The sequence below is a fragment of the Lithobates pipiens genome, unplaced genomic scaffold (genome assembly GCF_037356315.1).
Source record: "Lithobates pipiens isolate NorthernLeopardFrog02 unplaced genomic scaffold, aLitPip1_a1.2 Scaffold_16, whole genome shotgun sequence".
Taxonomy (NCBI): domain Eukaryota; kingdom Metazoa; phylum Chordata; class Amphibia; order Anura; family Ranidae; genus Lithobates; species Lithobates pipiens.
This window is the reverse complement of record NW_027507748.1, coordinates 137,101,805-137,107,804: the sequence shown is the minus strand read 5'-3', so window position 1 is coordinate 137,107,804 and position 6,000 is coordinate 137,101,805.

Genomic DNA, 6,000 nt, shown 5'->3' with positions numbered 1-6,000 from the left:
GTTCCTGTCTTTAGAGATATATCTGACCACTTTGCCGGAACCTTCCTGACCAGGTTTTGTACTGTTTGGCTGGCTATATCCTTCGGATCATTTTGAGGTATCATTTTCTACCCTGGTATAAAGACCCTGACTGGAGGCACTGGTTTCCAACCTGGGATATAGGCCCTGACCAGGTTATTGGTCGCAAGCCTACTTAGTTTGCCATATGGTAAACGTGCATTTTATGCAGTGTTCACACTCGGGCTGTGGTGGTGGAATTGTCACAATCATTCATCTTGTATGTTCACTCGTTTAAGGATTTAAACTGAATTCACAGTGGAAGAGTTATACTTCATATTATAGACATTTTATTTATTCCTTTAATTGATTCATTTCACTTTGGATTTACATCTTGGACTCTTACCTCCTATATTCACTAATGTTTTTTAGATTGTATTATATTTACTGACATTGATATTGTGTATCAATTTATAGGTTTTTTTGGTTCTCATTTAGTGCTGCTAAATTTTTTCTACTTCACCCATTATGCCATCAATATGCGATTTTTTTCCTGATTGACATGTGAGTGTTAAATTTTTGGGGACTGATTTTTTTTTCCACTGCAGCAGATGGGGCTGAGAAATTTTCCGGCTACAGTCTACAGCTGGTGGTGTGCTGCTGGCAGATGTGCTGCTCGGACCTGGGACACCCTGTGCTATACCATCATCCCTGTCAGTGGAGGCTGCTGAAAGGTAATGACTCGGTATCGCAAGAACAGACTGAAGTGGGTAAGGAGGAGAGACAGATTTGTGCCCCTTTTGTGTGGCTTTTAGATGCTCTTGCCAAGTGCTGAGTAGTTGGACATTATATGCCTTGCATAGTTGCCAACTGTCCTGAATTTCCCAGGACATTCCCGGGATTAGGACCTTTGTCCCGATTTAATTTTGTCCCGGGAAATGTCCCGGAAAATTTGGTTTGTCCCCGTTTATCGCCACCGGTTGCTAGAGGTCCGCGTCCACCATTTTAAAGAAGACCAGAAGCTGGTCTTCAATAGAGATGCTGCGGCGCCACCCACCCCCGCTGCCAGTGTCTGTGAAGTGCATGAAAGGTGGGCGGCGCCGCAGTTCAAAGTCTTTCCGTGCGGCAATGACGGCGTCTGGAGGTTGTCGGGGGCCAGTCTGGATGTCGGGGGCCAGTGAGTCTGGATGTCGGGGCCAGTGAGTCTGGATGTCGGCGGCCAGTCTGGATGTTGGGGGCCAGTGAGTCTGGATGTTGGGGGCCAGTCTGGATGTTGGGGGCCAGTGAGTCTGGATGTTGGGGGCCAGTGAGCCTGGATGTCGGGGGTCAGTCAGTCTGAATGTGGGGGGGCTAGTACGGATGTCGGGGGGCAGTCTGGATGTCAGAGGGGCCAGTCTGGATGTTGGGGGCCAGTCTGGATATTGGGGGCCAGTCTGGATGTCAGAGGGGCCAGTCTGGATATCAGAGGGGCCAGTCTGGATGTTGGGGGCCAGTCTGGATGTCAGAGGGGGCAGTCTGGATGTCAGAGGGGGCAGTCTGGATGTCGGGGGCCAGTCTGGATGTCAGAGGGGGCCAGTCTGGATGTCAGAGGGGGCCCGTCTAGATGTCGGGGGCCAATCTGGATGTCAGAGGGGCCAGTCTGGATGTCGGGGCCAGTCTGGATGTCAGAGGGGCCAGTCTGGTTCTCAGAGGGGCCCAGTCTGGATGTCAGAGGGGACCAGTCTGGATGTCAGAGGGGCTCAGTCTGGATGTCAGAGGGGGCCAGTCTGGATGTCAGAGGGGCACCGGATGTTAGGAGGACTGATGGGGACACCAGATGTAAGGAGGGGCTCTGCTGATGGAGACAGATGTGAGGAAGGCTGCTCTGATGGGGCACCTGATGTAAGGAGGGACTCTGCTGGGGGCACCTGATGGCATCTGGTGGCAGACAACGTGGCTAGTGACGCGCTCAGGGCTCCCACGGATTCTGCATTATGGTAAGTTGAATGAATTAATTTTATATTACAATGTAATAATAGAAATAATGAGCTTCAATCATCCTGACACCATAACAATCATGGTGCCGGGGTGATTGAAGCGTTAACACCAGGTATTTGGAGTATCTTTATCTGCTGATTGTCAAACTGTGGAAAACACATATTGCTATTGTGGTGTAGGATCGGGGGCTGCTGTCCCTCCATCCCTCTCCATCCCTCCCCCCCTTTCCCTTTCCATCCCTCCCCCCCTTTCCCTCTCCATCCCGCATTCATCTCAGACTCTAACCACACACCTTTGAGCCACGCCCATGTAAGCGACGCCCACTGTTTTACGTAAACCATGCCCATATTATGCCACACCTATAACCGCATGCCCTGTCCCCTAATTATAATACAACTCCGCCTACTGCCAAAAAAGTGTCCCGATTTTTTTTTTACTATGTTGGCAACTATGGCCTTGTTAAGCATGTGGTACCCAAATGGTTGGTGTTTTTGCCACATTTGATGTGCCTGAGACACAGTTTTCAGATAGCAACAGTGCGATCTGCTGCAGATGTGCTGAAAAAGGCCCAGACAGCTGAGCTGTGGGGAGTGGGCCAGGAGATAACAGCTGCAGAATGTGATGGAATGCACACTCTTTCTTGATGTCAGCCTCCTTGGGGTTGTGCCGCCTCAACTTCAGTTTCCTCCTCAGCTCTGGCACCCAAGTCAGATCAGTGACCTCATCATCATAATCTCCATCTCCTCCATCTTCATCATTACCACTGGAGACAACTTGCCATATGCTGTAGCTTGGGGAATGTGTTCCTCCCTCTCTCTAGGCTCATGTTCTTATCATCCTCAACCTCAGAACCAACATCTGAATTCAATAATGGCTGGGAATCATCAAGGAACAGGTGGCTGACGCTGTGGTCAAATAACTCAGCTGACTCCTCAATCGCTGATGTTGGGGCTATGGCAGGAATAGATGTGGAAAAGGAGGCCGGTTTATCCACTCTGGCAACTGCAGGGGACTGCACACTTGTCTCTGCTTGTGTGACAGAGGATGAGGAGGATAAGAAAGGTTTAGTAAGCCAGTCCACCACCTCCTCTGCATGCTGTGGCTGGATAGCATGGGCAAACACACTAAACAGGGGAAATGATGCCCTGCCTGAGGACTGACCACAACGTCCACCTTTGCCTGTGGACACATTTGTTGCTGGCCCCTTTACAGTGCCAAGGGAACATCTGCCTCTCCTTGTTGTCCTCCCAGACATTATTGGGAGAGGGGGGCAGTGCTTATAAGCAAATGTAAAGAAGAAATTGAAATCTGTACGTAGACACACTTTAATCAATGTAAAGAGCTGTTTGGTGCACTTTAATTTGAGTACTCACACTACACTGGCAGTAATGCTCACAAAACGATATGATGTTAAACTGGCAGTAATGCACACAAACTGATATAGCGGTACACTGGCAGTAACGCACACAGAACTATACGGCATTAAACTGGCAGTAACGCACGCAAAACTATATGGCGTTAAACTAGCAGTAACGCACACAATACTATATGGCTTTAAACTGGCAGTAACGCACACAGAAATATAATGGCGTTACACTGGCAGTAACGCGCACAGAACATTATGGAGTTAAACTGGCAGCAACGCATGCAAAACTATATGGTGTTAAACTGGCAGTAACGCACAAAAAACTATATGGCATTAAACTGGCAGTAACGATCATAGAACTATATGGCGTTAAACTGGCAGTAACGCATACAAAACTATATGGTGTTAAACTAGCAGTAACGCATACAAAACTATATGGCGTTAAACTGGCAGTAACGCACACAAAACAATACGGCGTTAAACTGGCAGTAACGCACAAAGAAATATAAGGCATTAAACTGGCAGTAATGCACACAGAACTATATGGCGTTAAACTTCTAGTTGATAGAGAGGAAGAAAGGTGGAACTTTATATGAAGCATACACCCCTGGAGATATCACGATATACATGAAGATGGGTGGTACTAAGTATATTAGAACTATGGATATTCCATGACAGCATTGCAAAACAACAATTGGCAGTCATTGGTTTATTGATATAAAAATAACAATAATAGTAATACCGAGATAAAATATTGACATAGTAAGTTCATAATATAACCATTAAATAGAACAAAGTTCATTGAAATATATAAATTATGACAGTGATAATAATGACATAATATACTAGTAACATAATGAGTTCATATTGTACACATTGTATAGAACCATTTTCATGAAAGCGTGTCTCCCTGGTAAGAAACTATATCTCAAATTCATTGGTACAATCCAATTGGTAAGTATGGTCATTAATGGTGTTGCAAATTATGAGCGAAAAAGGCATCTATTGGCTCGACGCGTTTAGTGACGACTGCCACTCTTCAGGAGAAAGTATGCGGTAGATGTCTATAAGAATTGAAACACATAGTTAATTTATAAAAATAAAATGAAATAATGGGTATTTTATGTAGGCAAAAGAGAGGGGATATAACCCCAATTTACCAAGACTACTTACAGGAATGCCAATGAAACTGGATGCAGGCATGGAGGGCCAGAAGGCCATCTAGAAACAACACCAGTCCCGGGAGCTGAGGTGGACAAACCCGACCGTAGATGGATAGACAAGAGGAGACAATATTCCCCAGGGATAGGCCCCCAAGGATGGAAGAAGAAAATGTGATCCACAAAAAATTGTAAGCATCTGTGAAAAAGGGAGTATATGATAAGATAAATGGGATAGAGCAGTGGATGAATTGGTTACAACAAGTAACTAGAAATCTAAAATATTGATGGAAAAACTAAGAAATTATGGTGCAAGGACTATCCATGGTATGGACCTATCAAGGGGGTACCTATAGTGCAGGGTATTAGGGATAACATAATAACCCCCATTGTGGTATCAAAATTAATTTGAAAAAATGGGAAAAAACCAAATAACCCCTGAAGCTACGGTATTGATACCAAGGACGGGGAGGGATTGCGACAAAACATAATAGTAAATAGTGGAAAGGAAAGGTAGGGAAAACCAATAAAATACCTGGGATACAGTGAAGCTGATGAAGTCCAGTAGTGCACCATAACCATGGGGGTAGTAACCCTGGAGGGGATATGAATCGACTGGGAGGAGTATATAGATACTCCAATAGGGTCAGGGTGTCCACCAACGCCACGCTAACGGCCAATAAGAGGAAGGGGCGCCAAAACGAAGAGTGGCATTCGCCAATCCCCGTCCGGTGCCAACCACCTCGTGGGGAACGTTAGATGGACATATCCAGCGTCGCCGCGCCAAGGTCACTAGTGTGTGACGTAGCGTGAACGGCGACGGGGGCATGACGTCGATGCGCAATTGGGCGTCCGTCCAATCCCTGAACAACCCAGAAGGGAGGAGAAGGAGGGCCCCAGGAGCGCATCGCAGCTCCTGGAACTGAGGAAAGCGGCGGGAAACAGCCAGCCCAAAACATAACCCAACCCAGCAACAACCAAACAGCATCACAAGTAGCCATAGCAATAATGGTAAACAGCATATACCAATGCTACTCTAGACTTACGGTAATATATACCTCTGAATAAACAATAAAAGTAATTGTGTTTGAATAAATATAGACTAAATTAGTGAGACAATGCAGAGTACCAACATAAAAATATTATATAAGGATATGGGTGCATGCTTCCATTCCTGTTATGTATATAAAAAACAAGAGCAACCAGTTGGGACTTTGTATGAGAACGCAGGGCTGACACCGGCAAGCGCCTCCATCCCTATTAATTGATAAAAAGGAAGAAAGGTGGGACTTTATATGAAGCATATACCCCTGGAGATATCACAATATACATGAAGATGGGCAGTACTAAGTATATTAGAACTATGGACATTCCATTTTATCAATTAATAGGGATGGAGGTGCTTGGCGGTGTCAGCCCTGCGTTCTCATACAAAGTCCCAACTGGTTGCTCTTGTTTGTTAAACTGCTAGTAACACATGCAAAACTATATGTCGTTAAA